The 20,487-nt window shown below is 36.2% G+C and overlaps 1 protein-coding gene and 1 long non-coding RNA gene across 4 annotated transcripts in view; one reads left to right on the top strand and one right to left on the bottom strand.

The window, feature by feature from the left end:
* Nucleotides 1-20,487, bottom strand: part of LRRC28 (leucine rich repeat containing 28) — a 154,391-nt gene that overhangs the window by 74,514 nt on the left and 59,390 nt on the right. The window lies entirely within an intron of this gene.
* LOC123582553 lies at nucleotides 769-20,264 on the top strand. Its single transcript, XR_006704458.1, has 2 exons — nucleotides 769-1,231; nucleotides 19,828-20,264. It is a non-coding gene; the product is annotated as an uncharacterized LOC123582553 (long non-coding RNA).

Below are 20,487 nucleotides of genomic sequence, written 5' to 3'. Positions count from 1 at the left end.
GAATAATTATTCTGGGTATAAAATTTACAGAATTCAATTAGTTCCTTAGCCATTTTTCTCTTCCTTCCTTCCTTCCTTCCTTCCTTCCTTCCTTCCTTCCTTCCTTCCTTTCTTTTTGGTGCAAAACAGTGATTTTATTAAAGCATGGGGACAAGGGGCACCTGGGTGGCTCAGCTGGTTAAGCGTCTGACTTTGGCTCAGGTCACGATCTCATGGCTGGTGGGTTCGAGCCCCGTGTCAGGCTCTGTGCTGACAGCTCAAAGCCTGGAGCCTACTCTGGATTCTGTCTCTCTCTCTCTGCCCCTCCCCTGCTTGCACACACACACACACACACACACACTCTCTCTCTCTCTCTCTCTCTCTCTCTTTCTCTCTCCCCTAAATAAATAACATTTAAAAAAGTTTTTTTAAATAAAGTTTAATAAAGCACAGGGACAGGACCATTGGGCAGAAAGAGCTGCCCAGTTCTTTAGCCGTTTTTATATCTAATGATGTGTTCCTTGAATTTTTCTGAAGTCTTTTTAAAAATATGGCATTACTACATTTCTTTTTAATAACAGTTCTATAATTAATTTATCATTAATAGATTTAATGTTGGCACCTTCAAAAATATTTACTGCTATGCTATCTTGAAATTAATGTGGTATGACTGATGTAGAGTTACAACGCATTCTTTCTAGAATACTAGTAGAATCCTGCTCTTTTCATCTGGTCTCTCTGTCGCCATACCATTCCCCAGGGTGTACACATCTGTGTGTATACTTTATTTCTTTAATGTACCTAGAATAATCCTACCTTCACAGTCATATTGTTTACTTTTATACTAAATATACAATACCTTCAAACTTTTCAGCTACTTATAGAGTATCCTGAAAATGATTTCGTTATCGCCACGTAGTAATTACTTACACTAAGCATAAAAAAATAAAAAATAAACATTAGAGTGCCAATTTCAAAAGAAAAAAACAGCTAAGTCTCCTTTAAATCATCACTCTTCTGCTGATACACACTGACCTAACCTAAAATTTAAGAGGCAATGGGAAGGAAGCCACCCACTCCATGCCAAGCCAGTGACCACAGACAGAGTCAATAACAAGGCTTGGTATTTTCAAGCACTGGCTTTTTCCGGTACCACTAGAAACAGCTCTAATTTGAGCTCCAAAGCACACTGGGTTAGGAAGAGCAAGAAATAAAAGACAACACCGCAATGCCAAATTCCATTCTATATACAGTAAGTATCTCTCTTTATATTCATTCTCTTTCTCTTGACTCGGCCGTGGAAGATACATACTCTGATATGCCGATATAGGTTCAAAACATAATCCTATTACTTATCAGCTGCAACTTTGGGTTATTTACTCAAATATTTAGATCATTGGTTTGATATTTCAAAAAAATCCTCTGTAAAAAAAAAAAGATAGAACATGTACCTCAGGTAATTAAGTGCAATGTCCTATATAATTTAATAATGTATGGCAGAAAACAATATTTATAATTTTCAGCTCATTATGCCACATAATAATCTAAGTGTAAATCCTGAATATAAATATTTTTAAATTGATGTAGTTTTTGGCACAGAAACAACTACAAACACAGTCTGTGTGTTTCTTATGTCTAACACAGACCCAAAGGGGCTCTTAAGAGGGAGAGGTCTTTAAGAAAATGGGCAGGACTACGTCCCCTGGTCAAATAAAAAAAAAACGAAAGCCAACTCAGATTCAAATGACCTATCAGTCTGTTCTGAAGGAGGGCTAACAACAGCATACAGATGTCAGGTTTCTTGGGTTAACAACAATTACCAAACAATACAACCTCTTAGATATTACTTGTGACAACTGGGATCAAATCCTACATTTATTCTAAAGTCATAACATGGGGCGCCTGGGTGGCGCAGTCGGTTAAGCGTCCGACTTCAGCCAGGTCACGATCTCGCGGTCCGTGAGTTCGAGCCCCGCGTCAGGCTCTGGGCTGATGGCTCAGAGCCTGGAGCCTGTTTCCGATTCTGTGTCTCCCTCTCTCTCTGCCCCTCCCCCGTTCATGCTCTGTCTCTCTCTGTCCCAAAAATAAATAAACGTTGGAAAAAAAAAAAATTTAAAGTCATAACAAACATCTGAATTAATATTTCCTTAAGAAGAAGTTTAACCCACTTATCTGACATGAGAATTAGAATTCTTCAAGGCTGAATATTGTTGTCTTTTTAAATTCAGACCGATCACTCTGCAAATAAGCAGCCTGTCTAGAAACGGCCTGCTTTCCACATGTGGGCCAAAACATGTTCACAGTCCAGGTAGAGAAAGTTTACCCTTAAACCCTTTAAAATTATTTTTTTACTAAAACAAAAAAAGTGTATAATGAAGCCTTTTATTTTGTGGATATTTTATGAACTAGGTAATGGCCAAATCTGGGAATACCATTGGAAGTTGTCATTTCCTCCACAGAGACCGACAACAAAGGCTGCTGAGTAACAGTGATAGGCCACACTGCAAAATACCCACCGCATGTCTTCTTTCTACCTCCACTGTTAAACACTGAGCCCGGCATTGTTATCATTTCCTGCCCGAACTCACCCCAAAGCCTCCTTCTTGCTTCCATTCTGCCCTCTTTCCACCCATTTTCTACAGGGAAGCCAAAGTGATATTAAAATGTAAGTCCGATCATGTTCCTGCCCTGTCCAAAACTCTGCCCTGGCTTCCCAATGTACATGCATAAAGTCTCACACACCATGTTACTAGTGATGAGGCCCCCTGATCAGTACTGGCCTGACTTTCTCATCCACCTCTGACAATCCAATTACCCTGCCCTTCTTTCTGGCCGAAGAAAGTGTCAAAATTACTTCTTCCCTCAGAGACTTTGAATTGGCTATTACCTCTGCCAGGAATGCTCTTTGCCCAGCTCCTCAAACTGTGGGCACATTCTTGTCTTTTGGAACTTTACTATCGTATTTTCACAATGGCCTTCCTGGACACCCTAATTAAATAAGACTGCTTTTTCTAAATTATAGGATACCATTTATTTCCTTCCCTGCATTTACCACAATCTTTACTTATTTTATTTATTCATTTATTTACCTATTAAACCACAGTCAGTGCCTCCCATAAGAAAATAAACTTCACCAGAGCAGGAGCACTGACTGCCTTTATTTACTTCCATAACCCTAGCATCTACCAGATTCTAATTCATGGTAGGTGTTAAGTAAATATTCCTTGAATTAATTAATTAATCCCTTAAACTGTCTCACTTGTTATGCAACCCCAGACTAGACTTACAGCCTTAAAAAACCTCACAATTCATGATTCAAATTTATCAAAATTACAACTACTGTAGAACTTCAAGACAACTTACAAATCCTTGAAAAGAAACTGTGAAATCCAAGACTGCCGGAGTTTTATTGCATGATGAACACAATTTAAGTTTTCCCCAATGCCTTGTAATTATCTCTGTGGACATAAGGAATGGGAATATTCTAGAATAGAGATTAACAGAAGACTAGCTGCCCACATATTATATAGGCCCAGACGGCTGAGCATTTTCAAATTTTTGTATATTATTTCCTTTATACAACCGCAAAGAAATATAAGATATATAATTTATCAAGAGTGATTATGAAACAATATCACCAAAATTTTCAGAAGTTATATAAGCAAATATTGTCCTTCAAGGTCATCAGCCAGCAAAGCAAACCCAACTCCATGTCTTCATTCATATCTTTTGAAATTCCTGTCTTAGAATTGTCTTAAGATCTTGATACAGGATTGCTTCATGGAATCTAGGGATCAAATCCACCCTAAGAAGGAAAGGATTGACACTACCAATTTTATTAAGAAGAACACGTCTCAAACTCTGAATGTAAACCCAAAAGAAAAAAAAATTTTAATGTTTAAACAAGATTGGAATCCTCAGAATCACACACGCTGAGTATGTTCAACAATAGCTCAGGGACATTCTTAAAACGATGATGCTTTCTTGGTTTTGGAAATTATTTAAAAACTTTATTTGAAGATCTTATTTAAACTTAACAACCACAGACTCTTGTTGGAATGAGTGTGTCTTTAAGATAATCAATTCGAAGGAATTAACAATAACTTGGCTTTGTGAATTCAGAATCTGGGTACATTTGTTCAACCACTACATCCTTTTCATACTTGGGTAAGTGTAATTACATCTATCCAGTTTGGAAAAGCTAAATCCATTCCTTAATTGGACCAGTTGATGGACCAGAAATAGCCTGAATTTGGTTCACATCCTGATACAACGGGACTGAGGGGGTGATTATTTGTGGGGTCCAAATAGTACCAGTGTGTTTCTCCATCTTCACGTTTCTCCCCCACCACAGGTGCTCACTTGCACATGCTCCCTCCTATGACAGCAGGTGCATAATGTGTATCAAAGGCACCATGAGTTAAATAAGTGTTAGGAGACTTGCTTCAGAACCTACTCACCAATTATATTATTTCCAAGGTGAAACAGTTTATGGATTAAACAGGGACTTAAAAATAACATTTTTAATACCCTTTGTAATACACTACTTAGGGTCTTCCAGTATAGGACAAAACTGTCCACAATCACAAGGGGCTTGCTATGTATAACTGTGAATGTGTGGCAGGTTATGTTTAATAACAAATATTCACAGTGGAGAATAAAATGGAAAATACCAGAAAGCTCACTGAAAATAATCTATTAACCATGCATTTGTCTGATATAAGCAATATACAAGAACTTTTTAAAGTGAGAAACATCAAACTAGCATGTTAAGACATCCTCTTAATTATGAAAGACAATTAAATATTATTTGGGAGCTTTAAAATAAAATGCTCTGAACATATGTCATGTGCGAAACACAAAAGAAACTGATTTGACTTAAATATTTGTGTCTGGGTATCAAGCCTGCCAATTAACTCCCAATAGAAATTTTTAAATGTTAAAGACAGTATAAAACAACATTGTTTTGACATTTTATGCATGATTAAATTATACACTAGACTCTCATTGAGTGTTCTTCAAAGTAAGTAATTTACCAGGTGTTTATCAGTTATCTAACCAAATAGTCAATTTGGCATTTGAAGTACCTAGCAAAATGTCAATGAGAATTTTGCAGAAGACAAAAAGTATCTAGAAAGTACTCTTGCTAAGTGGCAATTATAACTAACTGCTAGAAAGAAATGGCATACATCCCTTCTTCAGATATACTATCTTTAAAACTTAAAAGCATTTATTCTAAAATTTAGCATCTTTATTACTGTTTAAGTTTACTTATTTATTTTGAGAGAGAAAGACCACGAGTGTGGGACAGGGGCAGAGAGAGACAGAATCCCAAGCAGGCTCATGCTGTCAGCATGGAACCCAATGGAGGGCTCGATCTTATGAACCCTGAGATCATGACCTACGCCAAAATCAAGAATCAGAGGCTTAACCAACTGAGCCACCCAGGTGCCCCTCTTTATTACTGTTTTATGTCAGTACATGGATTACTACTTGGAAAAATTCCTCATCCTGCAGAGTCATGGAGACAACATATGCAGATTTTCATTTTATGTTCTGTTTTAGTGACTGTCTATTTCACAGGTTTCTTCTAGGTAGGCTTTTTACCTCTTTACTGAGGTAGCACAATGGGAGTTTTTTGGCTTTGACCTGAATGAGACCCGGCAACCACTGTTGTCACAATATCATAGAATCATGGTCCAAAACAATTTTTTTTTTAATTTTACTACTTTGCAGAGGATAGCTAAAAGCAATCCATGTTTCACTATCAGAAAGGAATGTTACTATTATAATGATGGCTTTCACCTCACTTTCTAAACTCAAAACAGGGGAAAATTTTTTTTAATTAATTTTTTTTTTTTTAAGAGAGAGAGTGTGTGTGAGCAGGGGAGAGGGGCAGAGGGAGAAAGATCATTTTAAGCAGGCTCAATCCTCAGCATGGAGCCCAACATGGGGCTCGATCCCACAACCCAAGCCAAAATTAAGAGTCGGACGCTCAACATACTGAGCCACCCACGTGCCCCAAAACAGGAAAAAACTTTAAAGAAAAAAATTTTAGTCTGTATACATTTCAAATGATCCATTCTAGTTTATTTGAAATTCCCATACGTAATCACCTTGAAAAACAGAAAGTGGTGGATAAAGAGAATGATCTCCACTGATACTGACAGAACACTTAGAAACCCCGGGGGAAACATATGAACCTTAGTTTTAAAAAAAACTCCATTAATTAAAAGAGTTCCACAGTAAATACAAAATATAACTCTGATTTCTGAATGTGTGTCCTTTATAAGAAATTCACCTTATCACTATCAACATAAGAAATTCGACCTTAGGGGCGCCTGGGTGGGTCAATAGGTTAAGCGGCCGACTTCGGCTCAGGTCATGATCTCACGGTCCGTGAGTTTGAGCCCCGCGTCGGGCTCTGTGCTGACCGCTCAGAGCCTGGAGCCTGTTTCAGATTCTGTGTCTCCCTCTCTCTGACCCTCCCCCGTTCATGCTCTGTCTCTCTCTGTCTCAAAAATAAATAAATGTTAAAAAAAAAGTTAAAAAAAAAGAAATTTGACCTTAGAAAGTTCTGAATTTGTGCATACTGCCCGTCAACCTTAACAGCAAAGCAACAGGTTTCTAGATTTACAACTTGCGGTAACTTGGAGTTACCAGCAAAATGCAAATAACCAGCAAAATGAAAACAAAAAGTACACCACAGTGACTAACATCGAGGATACAAATGAAATGAGGGCACGGAATAATGTTAACTTTTTAATTCTAAACTCTCCTATAATGTTTATTTCTATATAATGTTTACTCTATATAATGTTTATTCTTATGCTCATGTGTCATTTCTATAATAATATAAAATTAAATGCTTCATCACACACTTTGGGATTCCTTAGAAAAAGAGATTCAACAATTTTAAAAACGTGTAATATAGAGATACATATATTTTTAGCTGTATTTACTCTGCCTGGAAATGATCACATATAAATCTGTGAGTAAAATTCTAAGAATCTGGACTTCCTAACAACATTTCAGCTCACTGAAATACAACAGAAAGAAAAAATTTAATAAATGTGTACATACAGTGCTGCTATGCAAATTTATGTTGCTGAGGGTCCTACAAATTCTGTCACTATAAAATGAAAAAAGCCACAGTCTAAAGAGTTTCTGTGAAATGCAAGTATCACAGAAAATTGTATGGTGCTTGGAAAGAGAACACACAGAAATAGATTCCTTCAGATTTCCATTTGTTCCTAACCCCTTGGAAAAATACTGCGAAGTAGTACCGTTGCTTTGCTGTGAGCCAGTCAACATACACAGGAGTTCAAAACCTTTTATTATACTCCAGAAATCTTTTGTTGTGAGTTACATTAAGAAACCTTTCAAATGCCCCTCAATAACAGGAAGTAAAGGAACAATAAAAACTTGTAAGCACATAAAGAATACCAAATAGTTCAATGTGAACAGATGATTTATGCCTAGAAGTCGTATTTCTTTCAGAAATGAGTTAGTTGCACATAAAATTTCCACGGATATTAACATTTTCCAAATTAATTCATATTTTTTTCATTTAATTATTTGAACTGGCAGTTTAGTAAAAACTAGGTTATGTCAAAACGACACCCAGAAAGTAACTTCAAAAAAAAAGAGCTAAAAAAAAGCGCTCATATTTACTTTGTACATTAATTTTATCTAAAACAAATGTTTGCGATAATAGTTGTGACAGAGTTCCTGGAACATCACTCATCTCGACAAGTGTTTGTTTACTCCAGCTATGTTCACAGAACACTAGTCTAGAGCAATGCTCCCATGGTTAGGTTAAGTTTAGGAAACACAATATGCTATACTGCTTATCAAATACACTTTAGCATATTAAAGATCAGTTTATCAAGTCAGGAAACTGTTGACGTACAAACAGTTTCCCATTCATTTGGCCACGGTACACTTTTTTCACACAGCATGTATGAAAAGGTTAGAAAACTGCTGATAATCAACTTTGAAGGTGTATACCCCCCCATGTATTCCATTAAGAAAAGTCTAACACTCTAAATATTAGTATTAATCTTTTTCTTTACTTTTGTATAGGAAAAGCAGAAAGGAATTATCTCAAACTCAGCTGAAGGGAAAGAACATCAAAATGTGTTACGAAATTCTGGCTTTATTTTAATACGAGCGGTCAATGTAACCTTACGTACTAATGACATTTGTGACTCCGATTATTGTAACTGTTGGCTGTCAGCTTAAAAACACACCGCCCTGGGGGCGCCTGGGTGGCGCAGTCGGTTAAGCGTCCGACTTCAGCCAGGTCACGATCTCGCGGTCCGTGAGTTCGAGCCCCGCGTCGGGCTCTGGGCTGATGGCTCAGAGCCTGGAGCCTGCTTCCAATTCTGTGTCTCCCTCTCTCTCTGCCCCTCCCCCGTTCACGCTCTGTCTCCCTCTGTCTCAAAAATGAATAAAACATTAAAAAAAAAAAAATTAAAAAAAAAAAAAAACACACCGCCCTGGGGCACCTGGGTGGCTCAGTCGGTTAAGCATCTGACTTTGGCACAGGTCATGATCTTCCGGTTCATGGGTTTGAGCCCCGCACTAGGCTCTGTGCTGACAGTGCAGAGCCTGGAGCCTGCTTTGGATTCTGTGTCTCCCTCTCTCTCTGCCCCTTCCCTGCTCATGTTCTGTCTCTCTCTCTCTCTCAAAAATAAGTAAACATTTAAAAAAAAGATCTAAATATATTTAAAAAAAAACAAAACAAAACACACTGCCCTAAGGTCCAAGCTGGTATCAGCCCTGATCTTTACAGCCCAATTTTACAGATACTTTTATTTTATTCTTGCAGACCTTTTGAAGAATGTTTAGAGAATTTTAAAATTATATCTTACCTCAAATCTGTCTTTAAAACTCTGTTCCGTTACACATCAACTTTCCACTTTCTTCCTTCTAGCAAACAGGCATTCAGCCCCTTATGGCCCATGCTGCCATTACAGTAGCAATAATTTAAAAGTTACCTATAACAACATATGGAACAAGCCATATCCATAATCTCTTCAATTCTTTCACAAAGACATGATTTTCATGATTACGAGATAAATGGCTTCTACCACAGAAATTCTTCAGAAAAAAAGTTCCATGTGGAATACTAATAAATGAAACTAAAGGAGAAAAAGAGGCCATCCTGGTTTAAAATGACCCAACAAAAATATGGGTATAACTACTGATCAAATAATTTCGTATTCCCTTTGTATTTGCTTGCATTAACAGACAAAAACAGTATATATTACATGTTACAATTTATGAATGACTAAAAGTGTAAGTGAAATAATTTTTAATTTTTTTTTTCCAACGTTTATTTATTTTTGGGACAGAGAGAGACAGAGCATGAACAGGGGAGGGGCAGAGAGTGAGGGAGACACAGAATCGGAAACAGTCTCCAGGCTCTGAGCCATCAGCCCAGAGCCCGACGCGGGGCTCGAACTCACGGACCGCGAGATCGTGACCTGGCTGAAGTCGGACGCTTAACCGACTGCGCCACCCAGGCGCCCCAAGTGAAATAATTTTTAAACAACTTTGAAGTTTAGCAAAACTGTTAGCATAGTCTCTACAAACTTTACAAAAGGCTTACTAGTTGAGCCAACATGGCATTAGAATTTAATTACACCTATAACGGTGTTAAAATTTGCAAAAAGTATGAGCTCATTCCATTAATGGCACACAAAAGTTGCTTAATTTGATGCTTTATTCAATTTTGCAAAGTGTAATACTTTTTGTTACAAATTCATATTTTAAAATAAAAGTTTTGGGGTGCCTGGGTGGCTCAGTCAGTTAAGTGTCTGACTTCGGCTCAGGTCGTGATCTCACGGTTCGTGAGTTTGAGGCCCACATCGGGCTCTGTGCTGACAGCTTGGAGCCTGGAAGCTGCTTTAGATTCTGTGTCTCCCTCTCTCTTGCCTCTCCTCTGCTTGTGCTCTATCTCTCTCTCTCAAAAATAAATAAACATTAAAAAAATTTTTTTAATAATAAAAGTTTCAGGGGTGGGAAACAGACTACTAGTAGGCAAAGATAGTGTTTCTAATTCCTTATCTTAATTGTGACCATTGTCATGGTCAGTGCCTAACAAAATGAGTGTCACAGAGTTTCAGATGTTAAACCTTTCTACATGGCCCCTTCTCATTATGCACAAGTAGCAATAGCTAATTTTTGCAAAATTAGTTAATAGTTGGAAAAAATTAAAAAGAAAAATATGACTGGGTCAAAGCATATGGACAACTACACAGGAATCTATACTTATCTTAAAATTAAAACTTTAATTAAAAAGCAAGCAAAGCTATGGACTGCCAATAGCATTGCTATAATGCAATCCTGGAACTGTTTCCTACCACAAACATTTTAGGATAGGAGCAACTTTCCATTGGAAGTTCAGCCCACAATTAGACTATAGAAAGTTAGGGAAGCCTGGGTGGCTCAGTTGGTTAAGCGTCCGACTTCAGCTCAGGTCATGATCTCATGGCTTGTGAGTTTGAACCCTGCATCAGGCTCTGTGCTGACAGCTCAAGCCTGGAGCCTGCTTTGAATTCTGTGTCTCCATCTGTCTCTGCCCCTCCCCTGCTCGTGCTCTGTCTCTGTCTCTCTCTCTGAAAAGTAAACAAATATTAAAAAATTAAAAAAAAAAAAAAAAAGAAAAAATTAATTAGGTTAGTGATTCAAAACACCAAGGTACTCTTGGCATCACAGAAACAATTAATATAGGAACAGTAGCACCTAAAACAATAAAATGAATGAATTTACTTTTCTGTTGCCTAGATACTATAGTCTGTTGATCTGCTGTTGTCCTCAATAATTCAATTATGTTTCACATGTTAAATCAATAGTCAACATGGAAATTATACTGTGCTCTTCTGAGAATTATTACATGAATTGCATGCTTACTTGTTTATATCTGTAAGAAAAATCTCATCTTTTTATTCTCTGAAACATCAAAAGTCTACAAAGGCCATTTTCTATCTTTGATTATTTTATTCTTTTGGAGTAAAAAGAATAAAAACGGATGTTAAATAATGCCCTAAGTAAAATAAAATCCGAAGTCTGAAGCTATATATTCATCTCTTCCTTTTATTTATTTTGAGAGAAAGAGAGAGAGCGTGTGTGAGCAAGTGCACAAGCAGGGGAAGGGCAGAGAGAGGGAGAGAGAAACCCAAGCAGGCTTCATGCTATCAGCATGGAGCCTAAAGTGGGGCTCAAACCCACCAACCGCAAGATCATGACCTGAGCAGAAACCAAGTGTCGAACACTAAACCAACTGAGTCACCCAGGTGCCCCAAAGTTATATATATATTTTATTGCTCAGAAAACTATAATCAAAGATTTACATTTGTCTTTGATAATAGTCTTAGACATGAATCTGCAAGAATGGAGGAAACTCCATTGTGCCAGATGAGCTACATTTCAGAAAAATACTAAGGATACCAAAAAGACTTCTCAAGCTATGCTTGAATCAGTCTGCAATCCTTAGACAACTGGGAAGCTATATGTATGTGCAGGGGAATCCAAAAGAGTCCACCAAAAGTAAAAGCCAAGGTAGATGTGATAACTGACTGCCTTTGAGGGTACTCTCCAATCTAAACAATTTCAATCAGCAAAAGACAGAAGTCTTACAGGCTTGAAGTGTTGAGCTACTCCTAAACTACAATGGCTACTTCTAAACTACAAAGACACAGTGGCAGCAGCTACAAATCCATGTTAAAAAAAAAAAAAAAAAAGACTAAAATCTGAGTAGAGTCATCAGAGGCTATATAACAAAAAATAAATAAAAACTCTCAGAAAAATGAATCAAAATCCAAAGCTGCGACAACATATTACCTAAATTTTGCAGTTTTCAACAATAGCAACAACAAAATGCAAGACATGGAAAAAAACAGCAAAATGTGACCCATAGCCAGGAGGAAAAAAACATGTTTAAGAAGTCAACAGAAACTAACTCTGAATGGGTCTGGATGTTGAACTTGGCAAAGATTTCAAAGCAGTTATTAGAAATATGTTTGAATAATCTAAGGAAACTATGTCCAAAAAAACTAAAGAAAAATATGATGATAATGACTCAATTGATAGAGAACCTAAATATAAAAATACAAGCCATAAAAAGAACCAAAGAAAAACTGTAAAAGTGAAAATATAGTAACTGAAATGAAAAATTTCCTAGATGGTCTCAGGAGCAGATGTGAGGCTGCAGAGGAAAGAATCAATAAACTCACAAACATATCAACAGAAATTATCAAATCAGCAGTACAGAGACTCAGAGATCTGTGGGATACTATCATATGCATAATGGGAGTCCCAAGAGAAGACAAATGTGAGAAAGTGGCAAAAAGAATGTCAAAGGACGGGGCGCCTGGGTGGTTCAGTCAATTAAGCCTCGGAGTCTTGATTTCAGCTCAGGCCATGATCTCATGGTTTGTGAGATCAAGCCCACATTGGGCTCTGCACGGAGCATGGAGTCTGCTTGGATTTTCTCTCTCCCTCTCTCTCTGCTTCTCCCCTGCTCACACGCTCTTTCTTTCAAAATAAACACTTAAAAAAAAAAGAATGTCAAAGGACAATAACTGAAAATGTCCCATGTTTGATGAAAAATATTAATCTACATATCCAAGAAGTTCAATGTATCAAGTAGGGCAAACATAAAAAGATCCACACCTAGGCATACAGTAGTCAAGTTGCAGAAAGATAAATACCAATAGGAAATCTTGAAAACCAAAAGAGAAAAATGACTCACACATAAAGGAGAACAATACAAGTAAAAACTAACTTATCAGAAACTACAGAAGTCTGAAGATGCTAAAATGGCATATTTAAAATGATGAAAAAAAGTTAATCAAGAATTATATATTCAGCGAAACTATCCTTTGAAAATAAAGTCAAAATAAAACATTCCCAGATGAACAAGAAGTGAAAAAAACCATTTGCTGGTAGACTTGCCCTATAAGAAATATTAAAGTCTTTATAGCTGAAAAAAAAAATGATACCAGATGGTAACTAAAACCAACAGGAAGGAAAGGAGTTCTTTTAAATTTACTGACACTCATTTCATGGTTAGCACATGATCTATCTCAGAGAATATTCTAGGTGTTCTATAAAACACTACGTATTCTGCTCTTGCTGAGTGGAGGGATAATTACATGTTAAGTTAGTTCAAGTTGGTCAACAGTGTTATACAAGTTTTCTATATTCTCAGGTTGTTCTAGTTGATGGAAAGACAGATGTATTAAAATCCTCAACTGTAATTGTTTAATTGTCTATTTCCCCTTTTAATTCTGTCATTTTCTGGTTCTGTATTTTGGGTTTCTATAGCAAAGTGCATATACATTTGTAATGTTACATTTTCCCTAAGTACTGACTGTTTTATCTTTATGAATTTTCTCTCTTTGCCTCCAGTAATATTTTTTGTCTTACAGTCTATTTTATCTGTTCTTAAAATAGGTCCTTCAGCTAATACATACTGTGTGCCAGGTGTATCTTTTTCCTTTTTATTTTCAACCTATTTGAACCTATTCACTTATTTCAATTTTTGACTTCAAAATTTATCCTTTTTACATATAAATCCTTTTTATTAAGTTGGAAATTTTCTGCCTTTTGATACAGTATTTCAAATATTCCCATTTAATGCAATTATTGATAAGGCTATATTTATATGTAACTTCACTATTTTTTATTATGTCTTATGTCTTTGTTTCTCTCTTCTTTCATTACTACTCCTGTATAAACACTTTTTAATTTTTTTTAATGTTTCTTTATTTTGAGAGAGTGAGAAATAGCGCATGCACACAAGAGGGGAAGGGGTGGTGAGAGAGAATCCCAAGCAGGCTCCAGGAGGGAGCCGATAAAGGGCTTGAGATCATGAACCATGAGATCATGGCTGGAGCCAAAATCAAGAGTCAGACACTTAACGACTGAGCAACCCAGGTGCCCAGGTTTGTCCATTTTGTTTACGTTTTCAAAGAATTAATTCTTAGTTTCATTAACCTTTCCAATTGTTTTTCTGTTCTCTGTTTCATTTATTCCTGCTCTAAAATTTATTATTTGCTTTCTTCTGCTAAATTTGGGTTCCATTCTTCTTTTTCTAGTTTCTCAAGGTGTAGGGTTAGGTGGTTTATTTGAGATCTGTACTCGTACGGTAGACATTTATTGCTACAAACTTTGCTCTTAAAACTGCTTTTGCTGCATCCCATATGCTCTGGTACATTACATTTTCATTTTTGCTTGTCTCAAGAAATTTTTTAATTTCCTCTTTAATTTCTTCCTTATTCTACTGGTTGTTCAAGACAGTCTTGCTTAATTTCCATGTGCTTATGAATTTTCCAATTCTCTTCCTGTTGGTGATTTTCTGGTTTCATGCCCTTGTGGTCGAGAAAATACTGGATATGATTTCAATCTTCTTGAATTTTCTAAGACTTGCCTAACATATGGTCTATCCTAAAAATGATCTGTGTGCACTTGAGAAGAAAATGTATTCTGCTGTTGTTGGATACAATTTTCTGTATATGCCTGTTAGGCTCGTTTGGTCTATGGTGTTGTTCAAATCCAAAGCTTCCTTATTGATTTCCTGTCTGGATGATGCATCCATTGTTGAGGATGGAGTATTAATGTCTCCAACTATTACTTTATTACTGCTTCTTTCTTTTAGCTCTGTTGGTTTTGCTTTGTATATTTAGGTGCTCCACTGTTGGACACATTAAACATTTACAATTGTTATAACTTCTTGAAGGACTGACACCTTTAACATCATATAATACCCTTCTTTGTCTTTTTAAAAAGTACGTACCTTTAAAATGTAAAAACCATTCTTATCTTGTAAGCCATTTAACAAAAGGCCTATGGGTCATAGCTTGCCAAGCCCTGTGTTAGACTATAAAATAAGTCTTATTAAATTAAAAATGGAAAATATGCCAGTATATTCTGACAGCAACAGAATTATATTAGAAATCAACAGAGAAATTTGAGAAATCTTCAAACATTTGGAAATTGAATAATAAACTTCTCAACAGCTCCTGAATCAAAGAAGAAATCATGAATTAGAAAATATTTTAAATTGGGGGTGTCTGAATGGCTCTATTGGTTAAGCGGCTCACTTTGGCTCAGGTCATGATCTCACAGTTTGTGGGTTCAAGCCCTGCACTGGGCTCTGTGCTGACAGCCTAGAGCCTAAAGCTGCTTCAGATTCTGTCTCCCTCTCTCTGTGCCCCTCCTCCACTCATGCTCTGTCTCTCTCCGTCTCTCAAAAAATGAATAAATGTTAAAAAAAATTTTAAATAAACTATCTTAAACTGAATGGAAACAAAAACACAACAATAGAAATTCATGAGAAGCTGCAAAAGTCGTGCTTTAATAAGCATATTTATACTTTTAAAATGCTTTCTAGCACTAGCTAGAAAGATCTAAAAATATTTAATATAAACTTCCACCTCAAGAAGCTAGAATAAGAAAAGTAAATCAAACTCAAAGTTGAAGGAAGGAAATAAAATCAGAGTAACAATCCATAAATTATAAAACAGAAAAATAACAGAGAAAGCCAATGGAACCAAAAGTTCGTTCTTTTAAAGAACAAAATTGGCAAACATTTAGCTAGACTAACCAAAGAGAAAGAGAGCAAGAGAGGGGGAGAGAGACAGAAAGAACACACATTACCAAAATTAGGAATAAACTTACAGAAATTAAAATAATTGTACAGGAACATTATGAGTAACTTTATGCCAAAAACCAGACAGTATAGATGAAATGGACAAATTCCTTAAAAGATTAAAGGAGACGGGGCACCTGGCTGGCTCAGTCAGTGGAATATGCAAATCTTGATCTCTGAGTTGTGACTTCGAGCCCCACACTGGATATAGAGGTTACTTAAAAATAAAATCTTTTAAAAGAGAGAGAGAGATTAAAGAAGAAATACAAATCAATAGAACTAGAACAAGAAACTGAATTAGTAATATAAAATACTCACATAATGAAAAAATGAGGTACATATTGCTTCATAGGCAAATTTTATCACTTTTTTATAAATGGTACCAATCCTAAAAAAATTAACAAACTAATCCTAATATTTATATGGAAATTAAATAGGCAAAGCAAAATAGGCAAAATAGTCAAAGCAATTTAGAGAAGAAGAAAAAAGTTGGAGAACCAATTCTACCTGATTTTAAGACGTACTACAAAACCACAGTAAACAAGACAGCATGATAGTGACATAAGGCCAGAACAGAACACAGAGTCTAGAAATAAACTCACATAATTATAGCCCATTGATTTTTGAAACAGGTACCAAGGCAACGAGGTAAATATAGTTTTTTTTTAACAAATGGTGCTAGAATAGTTGGATATCCACATGCAAAAACAAATGAATTTAGATATAATCTCTATCACACAAAAAAGTCAACTGAAAATTGACCAGACTAAATATAAAAGGTAAAACTATGAATCCAACAAGAGAATTTAGGAGAAAATTTATAAACAGGACTTCATAAAAACTGAAAACTTTTGCTCTTCAAAAGACATCATTAAGGGGGGAAAAAGGGAAGCTAGAGACTGGGAGAAAATATTTGCAGATCATATATTTGATAAAAGACTTGTATCTGAAATATATAAAGAACTTGTAAAACTCAGTAAGAAAATGAACAACACGATGAAGAAATGGATACTTCACCAAAGAACACAAAGAAATGGAAAATTACCATATGAAAAGATGCTCAAACATCCTTAGTGACTAGGGAAATACAGCTTACAACCACAATGAGAGATGCCTGGGTGGCTCAGTCAGTTAAGCATCCTGCTCTTGATTTTGGCTCAGGTCATGATCTCACGGGATAGAGCCCCACATTGGGCTCTGTGCTGGCAGTGTAGAGCCTGCTTGGGATTCTCTCTCCTTCTCTCTGCCCCTCCCATGTGTGAACATTTCTCTTTCAAAATGAACATTAAAACACACACACACACACACACACACACACACACACGACATCATTATATAATCCACTAGAAAAAAATAATGTCTTTTATAAAAAAAAAAAAAAAAAAAAAAAAAAACCACCTGACAATACCAAGTGATGGTGAGGATGTGGTAAAAACAGAACCCTCACACATAACTAGTGGGAATGCGAAATGATACAACTACTTTGGAAAAGAGTTTGTTTCTTCAAAAGAGAATATATACTTATGATATACTCGGAAATTCAATTTCTAGGTATCAATCCAAGAAAAATGAGGACATATGTCCACACAAACGTGTGTATGCAAATGTCCCTAACAACACTATTCATGATTGCCAAAAACTGGAAACAATCAATGAACTGGTAAATGGATAAAGCAAACACAGTATATCCATACAATGAAATATAAATCAGATATACACAAAGGAATGAACTACCAAGGCACACAACTACATAAATTAACAACAAAAACATTAAGCTAAGTAAAAGCACCCAAATACAACATACCACATATTGTATGATCCCATTTATATGAAATCTCCATAAAAAACAAAACCATAGAGACAGAAGATCAGAAGATATGTCTTAGAATGGGAGTAGAAACTGATCACAATTGGGCATGAGGAAACTTTTCATGATGATTAAAGTGTTCTCAAACTGGATCATAGTCGTGGTAGTACAACTATAAAATTTACCAATAATTTAGAATTTACAATAGCCGTTTGAAACACATTGAATCTTTATATCATGAATTTTATGGTATGTAATAAAACATACCTCAGTAAATCTGTTAAGAAATGTTTACAAAAAGGAATGTGGTATTGATTTGGAACCAGAATAGACTGAGCTATTAAGAAAAACTAATATAGGGGTGCCTGGGTGGCTCAGTCAGTTAAGTATCCGACTGCAGCTCAGGTCTTGATCTTAGTTTGTGAGCTTGAGCTCTATGCCGGGCTCTGTGCTGACAGTTCAAAGCCCAAAGCCTCCTTCGGATTCTGTGCTCCTCCCTCTCTCTCTCTTTGCCCCTTCCCCACTCATGCACGCGTGTTCTCTAAAAAATAAATATTAAAAAAAATTTTTAATAAAAGAAATAAAGAATAAACTAAAACAACATAACTTCATTTGCTTTTTGACAAAGTTACTAGATTAAGATAAGCCCATAATCACAGTACATCAAGATTCCAGCATTAAAACTCTTCATGTAAAGGTCAAGTAAGTACTACCAGTTTCTTCTGCATGGCTCTATCCTACTAAACATCTTTACAAGTTACTTTCATAAAGGACTTGCTTTTCCAATGTGTAAGTGATTTAAGAATGGGAAGGATAGCTAATCTGACAACTGATAAAATCATGACTGAAAATGATTTCATATCCATTTATTAGCAAAAAATTCAGTTTCACAATGCCATGCATTGGAAAAAAATATTACTGGCAAAAACAACCCAGATTTGGGTTTCTTTTTTTTTTTTTTTCCTAATGTTTATTTATTTTTGAGAGAGAGAGAGCATGAGCTGGGGAGGGACAGAGAGATGGGGGGAACAGAGGATCTAAAGTGGGCTCTGTGCCGACAGTAGAGAGCCTGACATGGGGCTCAAATTCACGAACCGTGAGATAATGACCCACGCTGAAGTCAGATGCTTAACTGACTGAGCCATCCAGGCGCTCTAGATCTGGGTTTCTAAATATCACTCTCTAATAAAAGGAACCGGGGCTGAGACACAGAAAATACAAAATAAGCTAGAAACATGATGGGAGAAAAATAAGAAAGTGCTTGAAAAAGTATGGGGAAATGTCAAAAAGACCAACCAGGAGCCAACCAGAAGGAACTCCCAATGGCTAACATTGGAACAATTTGAACAACAAAATAATGGCACTGAATTAGAATCCATAGAAACAAATATCTATGAGTTCTTACTAGTATAAATAGATAAAAGATAATTCCATACAGAATTCCAATTAATAAATGTAGAAAGAATGAGGGAAATACAAATGTCACATTAGGCAAACACCACAGTAATCACTGTTGTAGTCAAATCCACTAATGAATGCTAAAATCAGAAAGTGAAGGTCTGAGGAGAAACAGCTTAATGACAGTTTCAAAGTATTTTTAAGATACTTATCAGTTACAAAGGGAAAATTCAAAGTGGAGAAACCCAATAGCCATCAGCTTAACCAAGGGATCAAGGTTAATCACTAGCAATCATAAGACACAATAATATCATGTACCCCCCGATAGGACGCACTGAGAAGAACACAAGATCATTTCCATGGTATTCTTGCCAAAAATACATAAACTCAATCTAATCGTGAGGAAATAGCATGTTCCATATAAGGTCTATTCCTGTGCTAAGATTCAAGGATTCCAAAGGTAATGAGCCAGCATTGTGGCTTCCCCAAAATTTCACTACAAAAAAAGTACAAAAGATAACAAGGAGGTAAGACTGTAAGACAGAAACATTTAATTTCCCAAAACATAAATAATGGGTGTGTTTTTAAAGGTGTATCATATGTCATACACATATGTATTTAATAGAAGACTGAAAGAGGACAATCAAATTTTTATAGCATAGTATCTTAGGGTCTCATGTAGGATCCAGTGTGACAAGTCTCTCTCCCTTGGGTACCCAGATAATATAGTCCTTTCTCCCTAAACTTTGACTATGCGAAGCAGCAAACATTTCTCCATCTTCCATTCTAGATATGTGCTTTGCCTCTCACTTTATTTTCATTCATTCAATATTAATTGACTACCCATGTGAAGGGTAGGGAACGAAAAGCTCTGGGAGATACAAAGACAAATAAATTAATCACCTGTTGCTTCCACAGTTTCTGATGCTTTTAAAAATAAAACTTTTGAAACTTATCCAGTTTGACCTTTTTGTTTTAACAGTGGAAGCATTCGCCTGACTCAACAAACTACATCCTCCCTGGAAGTTGAAGTCCCTATAACAGACTTTTCAATCCTGACATTTATGAAAATCACCTCTTTTGTCTTTTCACTTTTACCACCCAATTGAGCATCCCTGAAGACTGATTTAGTTTTGCTTATTTTATAATTTTATATAATTGGAATCATAGAACATGCATTCTTTATGACTGGCCTCTGTTGCTCAATGTTGTATTCGTGAGATGTAAACATATTGTGAGATGCAGCTGCCTGCCTCTTTTCACCGTTCTATAATATTCCATTGTGTAAATTAACTACTTTCACCCATTCTATTGTTAGAAGACACTTGTGTCTTTCTGGTTTGAGGCAATTATGAATATTGTTAACTTAATGAACATCACAACTCTTTTGGTTCATAAATAAACATAAGTCTAGGAGAAGTGTTTGGTCAGAGTATGCACATCATTAACACTATAAGGTATGACAACCCCTGCTGTCTCACGTGTTCATAAATGCTGTTTTATCATTCTTCTTCTTTAATGTTTATTTTGAGAGAGACAGAGAGAGTGTGAGCAGGGGAGGGGCAGAGAGAGAAGGAAAGAGAGAATCTCAAGCAGGCTCTGCACACACACTGTGGAGCCTTATGCAGGGCTCGAACCCACA

Source organism: Leopardus geoffroyi, chromosome B3 (assembly GCF_018350155.1).
Source record: "Leopardus geoffroyi isolate Oge1 chromosome B3, O.geoffroyi_Oge1_pat1.0, whole genome shotgun sequence".
NCBI classification, from domain to species: domain Eukaryota; kingdom Metazoa; phylum Chordata; class Mammalia; order Carnivora; family Felidae; genus Leopardus; species Leopardus geoffroyi.
This window is presented reverse-complemented; position numbering and strand designations above follow the sequence as displayed.